The sequence below is a fragment of the Dermacentor silvarum genome, chromosome 2 (genome assembly GCF_013339745.2).
Source record: "Dermacentor silvarum isolate Dsil-2018 chromosome 2, BIME_Dsil_1.4, whole genome shotgun sequence".
Classification (NCBI taxonomy): Eukaryota; Metazoa; Arthropoda; class Arachnida; order Ixodida; family Ixodidae; genus Dermacentor; species Dermacentor silvarum.
The window spans coordinates 54,390,666-54,405,020 of NC_051155.1; positions in this window are offsets into that span (position 1 = coordinate 54,390,666).

Below are 14,355 nucleotides of genomic sequence, written 5' to 3' on the forward strand. Positions count from 1 at the left end.
AAGAACCAGCTGGTCCCCGTCTGGAACCAGCTGGGACCAATTGGTCCCAGTCCATTACCAGTTTCATATTTGCACCTGGGTGTGGAAGCTGACAGCACTGAGCACTTCATGCATCTCGTGAGAAGTTTCCTCACGAGACACTCAACATCTCTTTTTAAAAAGAACATTAGTGGTTTGTCCATTTGGTATTCCGTGAGAATGGTTTCAGAATCATCGCGATGCCGAGAGCAAAGTTCAGTTTGGCCAACAGCAGTGGGTCCTGGCAAAATTCGCAGAGCTGTGTGAATGATGCACACTTTGGCAAGTTAACCTCTTTCTTTTTTGCATATTCCACGTACCTTTTCACATCACCCCACAGCGCAAAGGCACGTTCAATCACAACAACATTTTCTACCCAGCGATGAGCAACAAAGTTGAGGGGAAATATCATTTGGCCTGTCACAGTAGAGAAGTCTTCCCTTCGCACTGGCACATCATGAATAATGGCACTGAGGCTTGAAAGAAGATTCTCTATGCCCCACTTGCTGGCAACAACACCCGCCCTGTAAGCGTTATGTATTGTATGCAGTCCGCAAGTGCCCAGGTCCAAACACTGAACTTGATGGTTCTGCTGTAAGTATTCCTGCATTACCCTAAAACACTTTAGGTTCAGATTGGGACCATCCATAGACAGCTGGCCAATTTTCGCGAGCGGCAAATCTGCCAAGGCAGCCAGAAGCTTCTCCTGAAGGTCTTCGGCAGTTGAATGCCCCATGAACACCGACGTGTAATATCTCGTGGTTACACGCTCGGGCATTGTGCTCCAGTACCGCAAATGGATGTCCATCTGTTTTCTCTGCAGGCAGTCATTCAAAGACTCATCAAACAGAACGGTGTAGCCATCAGTTTGCTGTAATTCACGTTGTAGGCACGAGAGAAAAAATGGTCTCAGACCATGGACACTACGTACGCAGATTTTCTTTCACCGCAGGAAAATGCCTTAGCGATTTCGCTATCCGGCAACATTTTCTTGAACAATTCCCCTGTGTGCGATGACACGAGTTGTAGGAATAGTGTGATGGTACCATTTTCAGTGTCTACAGTATCTCCGCGTCGGTAACACACTCGTGCGCTTTGCACAGGCTGCTCACATCTGACGACATTGATGGAGCTGGCTCGATGCGTTGCTCATGAACAGTTTCTGCCAAGTAGCTCCGTATGGTACTATGCGCCGTAGTTGCCTTCGTGTTCGCAATGAGTTTTGCACTCTTCATATGACTTTTGAGGGCCGACTTACACATTGATGATACATCGAAGGTTTTCCCGCATGACTTGCACTTTGCCCGATGCGCGTTTGACGTATCCGGAGAAATCCACTCCCTATAAGCAGCAGTGTTTAACCACGACCCTTGGAAATTGCACTTTCCCAGCATATTGCAGCTACGAAAGACGCGACAGCGATTATTCGCGCACCATGCATTCCCACAACGAAGGTAGGCTTAGCCACGGTCGTTGATGCCCCTGTAACCACACTACTGCTTTGTGGCTACAGAAACGGATTAGATTGGATGCTTTGGTTGGCTCGAGTGCGTAGTTGCCAGGCGTTCAAGAGGCGTCCGCTAAAAACCGGCTGAATGAAAGCCTATTGACGAAATTCAAGTATACTTAAGGACTTCAAAATAATTAAGGGTTTTCAAGGCCTTGAAAATGCTATTTTTAAATTCCAGGGTTTTCAAGGGTTTCAAGGACCGCTACGAACCCTGCTGCAGCACCCGGTACATCAGGGTTTAAAATGTTGCTGGGCCGCCTGCCACTCCGAAGGGCATCCTCATAAACTCAAGTGTACCTTGATGGCAAATGAAAGCCGTTTTAGCTATGTCAGCCTCGCAAACAGGAATTTGAAAAAACCCTTGGGAGAGATCAAAGCTGGAAACCACATCACACGGCCCAATTGCGCTAGCAGCCAGTCTGTTCCAGGCATTGGGTAAGCAGGTACTCGGGCGCGTGCATTTAACGGCCGGTAGTCTACAGCGAGCCGGTAGCCTCCCGACTTCTTTGCAACAAGTTTTGGGGCGCTAGTCCAAGGGCTGGTACTTCGTCTTATAAGGCCCTGTTCTAGGAGGCCATCCACACAGCCCTCGACGATCTTTTGCTTCTTCGCATTCACTGGACGTATCTTGCATCTCACGGGCACACTGTCCCCCGTGTCAATGCGGTGCTGAGCCAGGGTGGTACATCCTGGAATTGTAGTAAACAGATGGCTAAAGTCATTGAGAACTTTACTCCTGCTTGGTTGTAATTCCTTGGTGCCAGCCAGGTGTATGTTCTCTATGCCTGGAACTACAAGCACTTCTTCAAAGAGGCTGTGCAAGTGATACGACTCTCCACCTTCTATTGCAAGTGCTGTCGCTGGGTCCTTTTCATGCTTAGCAAGCGATACATGTAAAGAGATGCCTGTTGCTGTCAAAAAATGTCTGCCCAGCACTATGTCCCGACACAAGTCTGGCCCACACAGGAAGCGTTGACTGCGGCTGCTTGTGGCCCACTGTATTTTGCACTTGCAAGTCGTTGACAGAGACCAACCTGTTGCTAGGCGGAGTGCTCGTGTCTGTGTCTTGGGTTTGGCGCCCACCTCGACCGCTACCCTTGCTGCTGGCGCTCCAAGCAAGCTCACACTCGAGCCTGTGTGCAGTAGAGTCTGGAGCGTCGTCCTCCCAATCTGCATTTCCAGGAGAAGCTCCTTGTTGCCGGCCAAGGCTGCTACTTGCAGCACAGTCTCGTAGGTGCTTGCCGGTGTAGCACTTACCATCTCCTTTTTCCCGTACACTGAGAGCGGATATGTCCGACCCGGTTGCATTGGTAGCAGCGGGGCTGCCACCAGGGGCGTAGCCAGAAATTTTTTTCGGGGGGGGGGGGGGGTGCACCGGCCCGACCGGGGGGGGGGGGGGGCAAGCTTCCGCTTTCCTCTACGCCACGTGATCGATAATAAATATCGGTAGTTTAAGCAGACTCTATACATGTATATCAAAGACATGGGACCCCCCCCCCTCGCGTGCGCGTGTGAAGAAATTAAGTAAAAAGTAAAGTAAGCTCAGTAAATACAGTAAGTACGACAGGTAAAGTGGGCGTTTGGAGCAACGGTCTCTCATCGCGCCACTGAATGGACCAGTCTTCGAAAACGCATCATTGAGACCACCCGTCCGATTGGAGAAGACATCATTAATTGTTAATTTCCGTTAAGCATAGATGGCGTCATCCTCGTCGGGGCGAAGTGCGTTTCACAAGTCAAGGACGGCTATACGCGTGAAAATGCACGTGTGACCAGGATATACCTACTCCCATAGCAATTGCTTGTTCGCTGCGTCTTTGCGCTAGAAAACTTAAATACGTGCAAAAACGCGTAAGGCCTGTTTTTTTTTTTTTTTCGAAGCTTTCGTCGCCCTGCTCCCTCATACGAGAGGGTTGCATTTCCTGCGACAAGTGCATGTGCCGCTGTGTCTTCTGCTGTGTGCAAGCGTGCAGCCATTATTTGCCTTTACGTCAACAAGTACAGAATATTTCACCGCACAGCATAGATATGGCATGTGTACGCATTTTAAGTAGTGCGTGCAACTCATTTCTGCTTCACTTACGCCGGTGCAAACAGGAAGCGGCCTTGCACCTCACAGAATCTCGACTGATTGGTGTACTAGTGATGCAGGAATGAAGCTCCAGTCTTGTTCAGTACATAGTGCACATAATCAATATCTCAGGACGCGTGAACTCCGACGAGAACTGTCAGCACCTGCAACAAAAGTTTACTTACGCTGTACTGTGCACAGCAGTAATTCATGCTTGTCGGCTGTCTGTTTCATGCATTCTGTTGCGAGTCGGTGGAATTTCACTGCTGTCATCAACCCCTTCGTGTGTACATTGCTGGTTTGGGATTCCACAACAAAACAGCAACTACCAGCCTTCCGTAATTGCTGGTTTGGGATTCAACAACACAACAGTAATTACCAGCCTTCCGTAGGGGGGCAATCGCAAACAAGAGACGTTTCTCGCGCAGACTAAGCCTACGTTCACACTTGGGAAGCGGCAAGCAGGCGGAAAGGCCAAAGCGGCCGGAAAGGCCAAAGCGGCCGGAAAATTTTTTCCGCGCCTGTCCAAGTTGTTCACATTTGTTTTGCTACCGCCGCGGCCGCCGCTGCCGTTTTCGTCCAGACCGATCTAGTCTGCGTACGTTTGTCGGTGTGGTGGCGCTCATTATCGCATTATTTCGAGCGGTATGTTCATTCTTTGACCCACGTACCGTCATCAAAAGTGATCATTTTACGCAACTTCGCGTGTCATCTGCGACCTTCGGTAAATTTATTATTTATTTATTTACAAATACTGCAGCCCTGGAGGGCTATTGCAGGAGTGGGTGAATACAATGTGACAAATACAAATCACAAAAAGAAGCATATATGAAAACATGGTTAAAGGGAGTTCTCAATAGCATCTCCAAATTCTTTATGTGGTAAACAACGGATAGAACCAGGCAGATCATTCCAGAGTTCAATAGTCCTAGGAAAGAAACTGTATTTAAAAGTGTTGGTGCGAGCAAAAAAGACTGATAAGTTTAATTTATTGCTTCGTTGGTGTTCTCGTTGGTGTTCCGTAATTCTCCACACATGGGCGCGGTAGCGCTGAGTCACAGGTTGGTGCCTAGGCGTGATAATATTTCTTTAATAGCTTTTATTTACAAGTTGTAATAACATTTCATCATTTCGTATTGTCGGCGCCTCCAGGACACTACAGCTAAAACCCGGGCTGGCCCTTGTGTTGGGGCTCGCCATAGCCTGCGCGTCCTACGTGAGACCTACGCTCCCAATCTATCGTCGCGACGAGAAAAGCACCCCGCGACTTCTGCAACATACCTCTGTGGCGATGGCAGGTGAATCCTCCGGGGTCAAGCGGTTGGCACCTTTGCGGCTGTGATAGCGCTGAGAGATGTGGCATCCTTGTGGCGAATGCGGCGTTTCTGTGCAATTGGTCTCGGTGGTAGGAGGGCTGTATCGCCGCAGGGTGAAACGGCTGGGGGAATGCCGCCGGCGGGTACTGGAACGGCGCGGCAGCCGCTGTGATCAAACCTCCGGGTAGTATTACCAGCAGGCCGGCCACGTTTATAGCTGACCAGAAAGCCAAGCCCCTCGCGACTTGGTCAGTTGGAGGTGGTGGTGGCTTGTACTGTATTCCCTCCAACAACTGCCTTCCCTCCTACTGCCTTCCCTCCAAACTGCCTTCCCTCCAACAAAGCCTGGAGTTGCGGGCGCATCTGCCGCTGCACGCGGTCAACCTTTTCCGACTCGGGCACTTCGCCGCCAATCCGGTCATAGTAGACCGCAATTGTATATATGAATTCCTTTAAATTTTCTTGGGGGTGTTGCATCCGGAGCTCCAGCTCTTGTTTCAAGCGGCGCTTCGCATCAATGAAGGAAAACTCTGCAATAAACGCCGCAGTGAACTCCTCCCACGACGCAAACGAGTTCACAAATTGCCACCACAACTTCACGCTGCCTTCCAGCGCAGCGGGCACAATGTGGGTAAGCCTCTTGTCAGCAGCGACACTTCTGACCAAACAAAAGGTTTCAAGCCGGGCCAAAAATTCCTCAGGGGACTGAGTTGAACCCCTTATACCTTGGAGGCTGATCTCCTGCGGAGCGCAGTCGCTCACCGGTTGAACCGCCGCCGCCGTTGTCGTAGAACCCGTAGGCACTGCCTCGGCTGCCATCAGTCTTTGTCTGACAGCTGCCGCGATTTGCTCGCGTTCTATGGCAGATCCGTTCGTCTGCCCCAGCAGATGCTGCACTAATTCTTCGGGAACGTTCACCGTCTCCATGTTCACGTTGATCCCGGACGGGCCCCCACTTGTCTCGATCGACGACACGCCACACGTTCATCCCGAACTTATCCTTTATTTCCGCACGTCAACCATGCACACCACACCACACTCCACGTCACCTTGTTCCCTCCCGTGTGCCCGCACACACCCACACTCCCGCCGCGGTCTTCCCCGCACTCACGCCACCTCTTCTCCGCTCAGTCAACTACGGTTGATCCCGGACTTGGCCTCCGAGAACCATGTCTCCTCATTGCGGGTCTTGGGCTCGCTTGCCCCGGCCCTTGCACGTCACATGGTGATTTGTAACATTCCCTCTTAATTTCAGCCTTTCTGCCCTCCCTTCCCCGTGAAACCCAGTGCTCCTTCTGGCGCAGATGGTCCTTGTGCAACTGCAATTTCTTCATTTCAACTTCAGTTGCTGGTGATGCCAATGCTCTTTTTTTTTTTTTTTTGCTTTCACACCCGAGCACCCTTTTTTCGGTGAACGTCTCAAAGCAATTCCATTGCTTGTGGCCACATTTTCTTCACCAAGGATGGCTCATGTAAAGAGCCAAACAACCGCTGCAACACTGTGTCATCATGAATGTAGTGCAGGGAAGACAGTATGCGCTTGGTTTCGCCCCTTATCTTCGATTTCAAATGGCGCCTGCTCTGTTCTAGTGTTTTCTGCAAATCACACTGAAGATGTTCAGTGACTACATTACCTAGCTCTTCAGTGTATCGTGTGTCAGAAGATGTGCAGCCTGTGGCAGCATGGGCAGTCATATTCGGCACTTCCCTGTATTCTGCAGACAGACGTGAAAAACCCCACCCATCAACAAGCAAAAAAACTGCAGCAAAGTGCTTGCATGGCAATGTTGACCTGTTGAAGTCGAAGCATGTACAGCTTAGAGTACTGAAGTTAACTTCATGAAATCCCTACCCTCATTGACAGGGCGAATACGGAACGCTCCTTCTTCACTGCCACCTTCCACATCCTCGGACCTGTAATCAGACGCTCGTGCAAGCCGTTCCATAATGTGTTTTGCTACAACAGGGGGCCTCCCATGGAGGAGCTTGGGCACAGCATCATGGTAAAGGCGATATGAAGGTGAAATACTCAGATTCGCCTGCAAGAATTGCACCTCTTTCTCGGGTAAAAATTTTTCCACCAAGACTCCTAAAAGCCTCTGCAGACTACGACGACCGCTATTTCCAGTTAAGTATGTCTTGAGCTCCTTGTTTTTTGATTCAGTTCCATTGTTCATACCAAAAGGGAAGTCCAACCTATACATCCTCACCCACATTTCGTTTACCGAGAGCCATTTACTGCTTACGTAGGCTTGCAACTTATCATTTTCCTTCCATTGTGGCGACTGCTTCGTAGCTTCAATCGCTTTTGTTAGGTCATCCTCATTCGCACTGGATGCTACTTGCCTGTGCATTTTCTTCACAATGTCGATGTCTTCTACTTCATTTTCTTTTTTCGAAAGCCACCTGTGCCAAGCCTGTTCTCTGTGAAAATCACACAGGACTGGCCGACTGTTTGGGAAGGCAGAAGAAAGTGCTCCGATTTCCTGGCTGTAGTCCACCATTCAAAACTTAGGACTCAGAGTTGGGTTCCAAGCCTTAAAGGTGTTTAGTGCCTCTTCGATGCAATCAGCCGTTTCAAATTGTACCATGAAGGCACGTGCAATAGCATAGGAACTTGCAGTCTTCACTACAATCAAGAATAGCGGTAGGGCATAATCTTTTGTTTTATATGTGGCGTCAAGACATACGACACCATATCACCATACTTGAGCATCAGTTCCCTCATAAAGCAGCAGTGTCTGCTCGCAATCCTATGCCACAGTTTCCAAAGCGTCAGTCAGGTAACTCATCCTGTGGCTCCTCTTGCCCTTCTGAATGATTTTCCATTGACTTCACATGATAGGGGTCGAAAAAGTCATCTTGTTCCAGGTGCTATCTCAATCGTTTGTTCAACATACATTGCTGCATTTTCTTGATCAACTGGACTAAATCTATTCTTACGGGGGTGCCTTCTGGATATGATTTTTATGTCTGTCTTTGTAGGGTAGAAATCTCTGCATGTGTTCGAGGGGCACTGCAACAGTACAAATCGGACAGAATACCTCGGACAGCTCTCAACTGTTTTTACAGATGTCACACCTTGTTGTACAAGCTCACAATTTTTTTTTTGACACTTATGAATTTATTGGCTGCACGTAACCTGCACAATGGGCACCAATGTCGTGGTTGCAGTGGCTTTCTCTGTCAGACATGCAGACATAAAAGCGATCCTGGCGCAGAACAGGTTTACCACTAGCGTCTTCTTGCAATGCCAACCTCAGCCGGGACATCACTTCCTTCAAAGCTGTCTCTTGCTGCCATTTGGTACATTGTTCTGAGATGTTAATCTAAAAAGAAAAGTGCAGATGGTAAACAGAGTAAACAAAATTACCTGGTTCTGAATTTTGGCTCAAGGAAATAACCTCTTTCAGGGATAGGGAATAGAGGAAAATTTGACACACGAAAGCAAAGACATAACAGCTGAAATGCATAGGCATTAGACGCTCATGTCATTATATTTGTGACATTACAGGACAATAATCTCAATACAGTAACACTACAATAATTCTAAACAAACATTTTTACAGCTTTATCAGCATTTGCCAGGGGGTCTATGCATGGCCAAGCATCCTTTATCCACAAATACTGCAATTCAGTGCGATAAAGAACTTTTTTTTTAATGCTTCTCAACTGACACTTTCACCTGTGGCATCAAATGCAAAGATTATGCATCAAGAATTGCAGTATGAATAAGTGCAAAGATCTAAAAAAAAAAGCAAGAAATGACAACAAACAAGAAAAATTTTGTACATTACGAACAGTCAAATGTATTACAAAATGGAGACTGCCCATGTTTGTCAAGAAGCATTTCATGATGTCTGTACAACACTCTTCTTGGTTTTATGGGCCTTGTAACATGCACTAGCAATCGTACTGTGAAATTAAACTCATGCACTGACCCAGCGTTCCAAAAGAAGTGTAGAGAGGGATATCTCATCTCAACAAGCATACTTGAGATTATGAGGTTATTGTCGTGACGTTGAAAAAAAATTAACAAAACAAGTAGTTACATTCACAAGCTGAATAACATTTCATTCAGTGATTGCAAAAACAGCGATGAATAAAGCTGTAAAACTTGTAGGTTGAATAACTGTCGATACATTTACAAAAAATGGATTATTGAAACAAGGGTGCAGAGGCGGAGGCATGTACTTAAAATTTAAAATAGCTCATACTCATAGACATTAAACCCCACCCATCAGCAAGCAAAAAAAAGTGCAGCAAAGTGCTTGCATGGCAGTTTTAACCTGTTGAAGTCGCAGCATGTACAGCTTGGAGTACTGAAGTTAACTTCATGAAATCCCTACCCTCATTGACAGAGCGAATATGGAATGTTCCTTCTTCACTGCCACCTTCCGCGTCCTCGGACCTTTAATCAGACGCTCGTGCAAGCCGTTCCATAATGTGTTTTGCTACAACAGGGGGCCTCCCATGGAGGAACTCGGCCACAGCATTGTGGTAAAGGCGGTGTGAAGGTGAAACAGTCCGATGTACTTGCAAGAATTGCACCTCTTTCTCGGGAAAAAAATTTTCCACCAAGACTCCTAAAAGCCCCTGCAGACTATGACGATAAGTGCAATGACATTACCGTATTTCCCAGTCTAAAATTCGCACCTTTGTAGAAGACGCACCCCCCCTCAAGACGGCAGTTTTTCCGGAAAAAAAAAAAAACATTATATAAGTCGCACCCGGTGCATAAGGCGCACCTGTTCTTTCGCTAAGCGATTCAAAAAAGTTACAGTGACGTTTCGCTCCGTGAACGCTGGTCACGCGCAAGCGTATGGGTGCCATTTATTTCCACTCCAGGCGCATTTCTGCCGTCGTGGTTGCCGCAATGTTCCGTATAAAATCCAAGGGCGATAACATCGTCCCCGCAAGTGAAAGCGTGCGAATCGCACACAAGGGAGGAAAGTGGGAATGCAGCCTGGGAGACAGGGGGGGAGGGCTGCCAGTACTCTCGTAGCAAGTGCGTAGTTTGCGCAGCAGCGGGTGCCGTATCTGACAGCGACTTCGGGGTTGATTGACTCGCGGTCGGCCTACCGCCGCTTGCGTTGCTGCTCCATCCTTCTCGCACGGTGCTCAAGAAATATATCACGAGAACCCGGCACCTCGATAGTGTGCACAGAACCCGTAGCAATTAAGTCAACCAGCGCACTTCACGTGGCCATAACATCGGATCCGATTTTCACGGCAGCTTTTCCAAAGAAAGAAAAAAAAAAAAAACGCTTAACCTTGCACTAGGCCGCGCAACGCTTGAAACCGTGAAGCTGGGTGATCGTAGCCCAGTATTTTCCGGAAGTGCACGCGAACTTTTCATCTTATTACTTATGATGATAATAATTTCTTTTCGCGCATCTCGGACTTACGGCTGTCACTGCACGTTGCATAGGGCAGCTTGCAACACCGACACCGCGTTGCAATGCCGACAACGCGTTCCAACAGACCCGCTCCATGAATGCATCTCTCTCTCATAGCGCGCAAAACCTCTTCACCTCGCAGAGCACGAGCGTGCGAACGCGCAAGCTGTGGACAATGAAGATGACGACGCTTGAACGAAATCACATGGTTCATATAAATGCATGCTCTGTAAGCGTGGCTGTATAGCCTAGTGGTTACGACGCTCGCCTTGGGAGTGGGCTTACGTGGGTTCGAATCCCTCCTCGGCAAGTAAGTTTATTTTCTTCTTCATAGTCTCTTGATACGAACCACAAATTATGGCTGGCTTAAACAGCTTCGCTGTTAAAATGTACATAGGTCGCACCATTCTATGAGACACACTGATGAAAAATTCAGAAAAAAACATGTCTTATACACTAGAAAATACGGTATGCTGAATGTTTTAGAAATGTTTGATGAACCAACGCAGCTAATACTGCAGAAGCCTGAGCAACTGTTGTGAGTGTTCGTTGTGTTAACTTTTAATATTGCAGACTCGAGAAATGATCAAGAGAAGACATGTTTTACAAGATTGCAATATACATCTATATGTTATAATATAATGGATGTGTAGCAAGACTACACTGAATGGTTTGGAAATGTTTGGTAAACTTAACCTGTTAATACTGGAGAAGTCAGAGTAGCTGTTGGATGCATTTATTGTCTTTTGTGAACTTTTTTTTCGTATTGTGAATTTGCAAAGTGATCAAGGCTGGACATTATTAACATCATTGGGATACCCATTTATTTCTTTTAGGGGCGAAGCTCCTTAGGGTGTGGGTCTGTCCCTCCTCTGTAGTATGTAGTAGTAGTGGTAGTAGTCGTCGTCGTCGTAGTAGGTAGCCACGTCTACTTTTATGAAAAAAAAAATTCCGAAAGTTGTGTCCGTAGCGCGGAATCGAACCAGGGACCCCTCGCTTCCGAACGTGTGGCGCTAACCACTACGCCATGAAGCGCACATGGACACATGCACCACAATGACAATAAATACCCAACATTAACGAAAGACTGCGCGTTTCTAACGCGTTTGTGCTAGCGCGTTACGGCCCGTGTAAGAAGCTGGTGTAAGACGCTGTGGCCTCTCCGCCTTACCCCCGTATTCATAAACGCTCCTCGACTTGAACTTGACTTGCCACCACCTTGGGCAGCGTGTTCGAAACGCGTTGAAGGCGGTGGCAAGTGAAGTTCAAGTCGAGGAGCGTTTATGAATACGGGGGTTATACTCTCTCAGCAGTCATGTGACTGCGCCGGCAAACGAGGTGCACGTTCCGGCATGTGTAAACGGCTGCGTAAGACGCTGTGGCCTCTCCCCCTTACTAGAGAGTACTGCACGTTTCTAACGCGTTTGTGCTAGCGTCCCCTTAAACAGGAGAAGGTGCAATTATAATGAAGGGCGCTGTTATAAAATAGGAATGACGTCACATATGGCGCGTGTCATTGGTGGAAGTCAATCGTTTGATTTAGTGCGGCGAGACTGGGCGAATTACACGGAAGATTCACGGTTTACCAATGATTCCCTCCGGAGCTTCGCCCACTCATCATCATTCACCCCGTGGATATGTGGTGTTTTTATCTTAGTGCAATAACCCTATGCTGAATATTTTGTCTATTTGTGGTGAATTTTACCCAGCCTATACTGGAGAAAGCTCAGGCGCTGTTGTAAGCGTTCATTTTGTGTTGTGATATTGAGAAGATATCAAGGCTAGACATTTTTATTATACTTGTGATATACATTTATTTATTGTAAGTGCAATAAAACTAGTCATTTCTGGAGATGTTAGAGCAAAGAAATCCTACTTTGGGTGCCACTTTGAGTCCTTGAAAAACCTTTGACAGGTCCTGGAAAGTCCTGGAATATCCTTGAATTTTTGCCTTGGAAACCTGTATGAACCCTGTTTCAGTAACAATTATACAAAGGTGCCTAGAGATGTCTTCCCAAATGAAGGTGCGATGGCTACCCCCATCCGCAATGACTGGAATGTATGTGCAGTAGCGTTCTTCGATAACTCAAAACTTGCAAGTTTGGAGAAAGACTTCGTGTGCATGGCGTTCGGGCTGCTTTAAGCACAATCTATTAGCACCCACAGTAGCCGTGGCCTCCGCTTCCTTCGGTTTACATATTTCCCTTCCTTTTACCTTTGTCAGCGTTCTGCTTGTCGAGTCATCTGATTAAGCCAACCATGGTGGAGGATTCCTCCGTTGATTCGTCAGCAGGACGACTGGACATTACTTTTCTTCAGTTTTTGCCTTTCTTGAAATGCATATAAAGTTTTACAGGCTCCTACAGGCTCAGGCTCAGACACCCGCCCACCTTAGCACTTTCACCTTGTCTTCCACTGACGGCACTCTTCTGCTCTCCTTTGGTCCCGGGCTTTCCTTTTATTTTTCCTTCAATTTTTTTTTCATCACGCTTTTTCTTTCGTTTACGTTCCCTCTTCAAATAGAAATCACTCAGGAACAGAGGGCTGAAAGGTGAGGTACTCATTACCATCTGTATCACACTTACATTGAATCCTTAAATCGATCTGTTACATTGTAAATGAAAACCCGAGAGAAGAGTTCGTCGCAAAGTTTAATTAATATAATATCCATGTTAGCACGAGTTATCAGCACCAGTAGAAGGCAATGATTGTACACTTCTCTTTTCTAAGAGAGTGGTTAACTCCCAGTCACGATTTGGCAATGCCTGCCGTATGCACTCCAACCCAATTTTATTCTTCTGTAAATTTCCTTCTCATGATCAGGGTCCCCTGTGAGTAATTAATTGACCTGGATAAACATACTCCTTTACAAACTGTAGAGGCTGACTGGCGCTCCTGAATTCTTGTTCTCTTGCCAGGCTATTGACCATTGTATTTGTCTTCTGCCTATTCATCTTCAACCCAATTCTTATGCTTTCTCAATTAAGGTCCTCAATCATTTGTTGTAATTCGTCCCCATTTTTGCTGAATAGGACAATGTCACCTGCTAACCGAAGGTTGCAGAGATATTCGCCGTTGATCCTCACTCCTAAGCCTTCCCAGTCTAATAGTTTGAATACTTCTAAGTATGCAGTGAATAGCATTGGAGAGAATGTGTATCCTTGCCTAACCACTTTCTTGATCGGTAGCTTTCTACTTTTTTTGTAGAGAGCCACTGTAACTGTGGAATTTTTGTAGATATTTCCCAAGATATTCATGTATGCCTCCTTGATTACGCAATGCCCTATGGCTGCTGGTATCTCTGCTGAATCAAATGCCTTTTCATAATCTATGAAAGCCATATAGAGAGGTTGATTGTACTCCGCAGATTTCTTGATTACCCGATTGATGACATGGATGTGATCCATTGTAGAATATCCCTTGCTGAAGCCAGCCTGTTCTCCTGGTTGACTAAAGTCAAGTGTTGCCCTGATTCTATTTCAAATTATCTTGGTGAATATTTTATACAATACTAAACGCAAGCTAATGGGCCTATAATTAAATTCTTTAATGTCTCCCTTCTTATGGATTAGTGTAATGTTGGCATTCTTCCAGTTCTCTGGTACACTTAAAGTTGTGATGCATGATATATATCTCCGCCGTCTTTTAAGAAAAATGCAATTTATGTTTGCACATATACTAAGATAGTTCAAAATGCACCAGCACAATACATGCACTTTCTGGCATTTTCGGTATGTTCCCTGAAGCATTTCTTCGTATTTCTGCGATGTTCCTTGCTTCACCTCGTTAAGAAGGCCCAGTTGATGCTTCGCGAAGCACTTCATTTCGTAGGCAGCAGAGGCATGTTCATAACAGTGCATATCACATGGCCAGCCAGCAATCCTTTTCCACATGTCCGTAGTGCATAAACAAACTGACCTTCATTTACTTCAAACATGCCTCTTTGTGATCACTTAGATGGTTGGAATGAGCTTTTTTCACCACATTCATTGCTACAGACATTTATGGTGCACGCGAGTCCACTCCTCCCATCAATGTGTT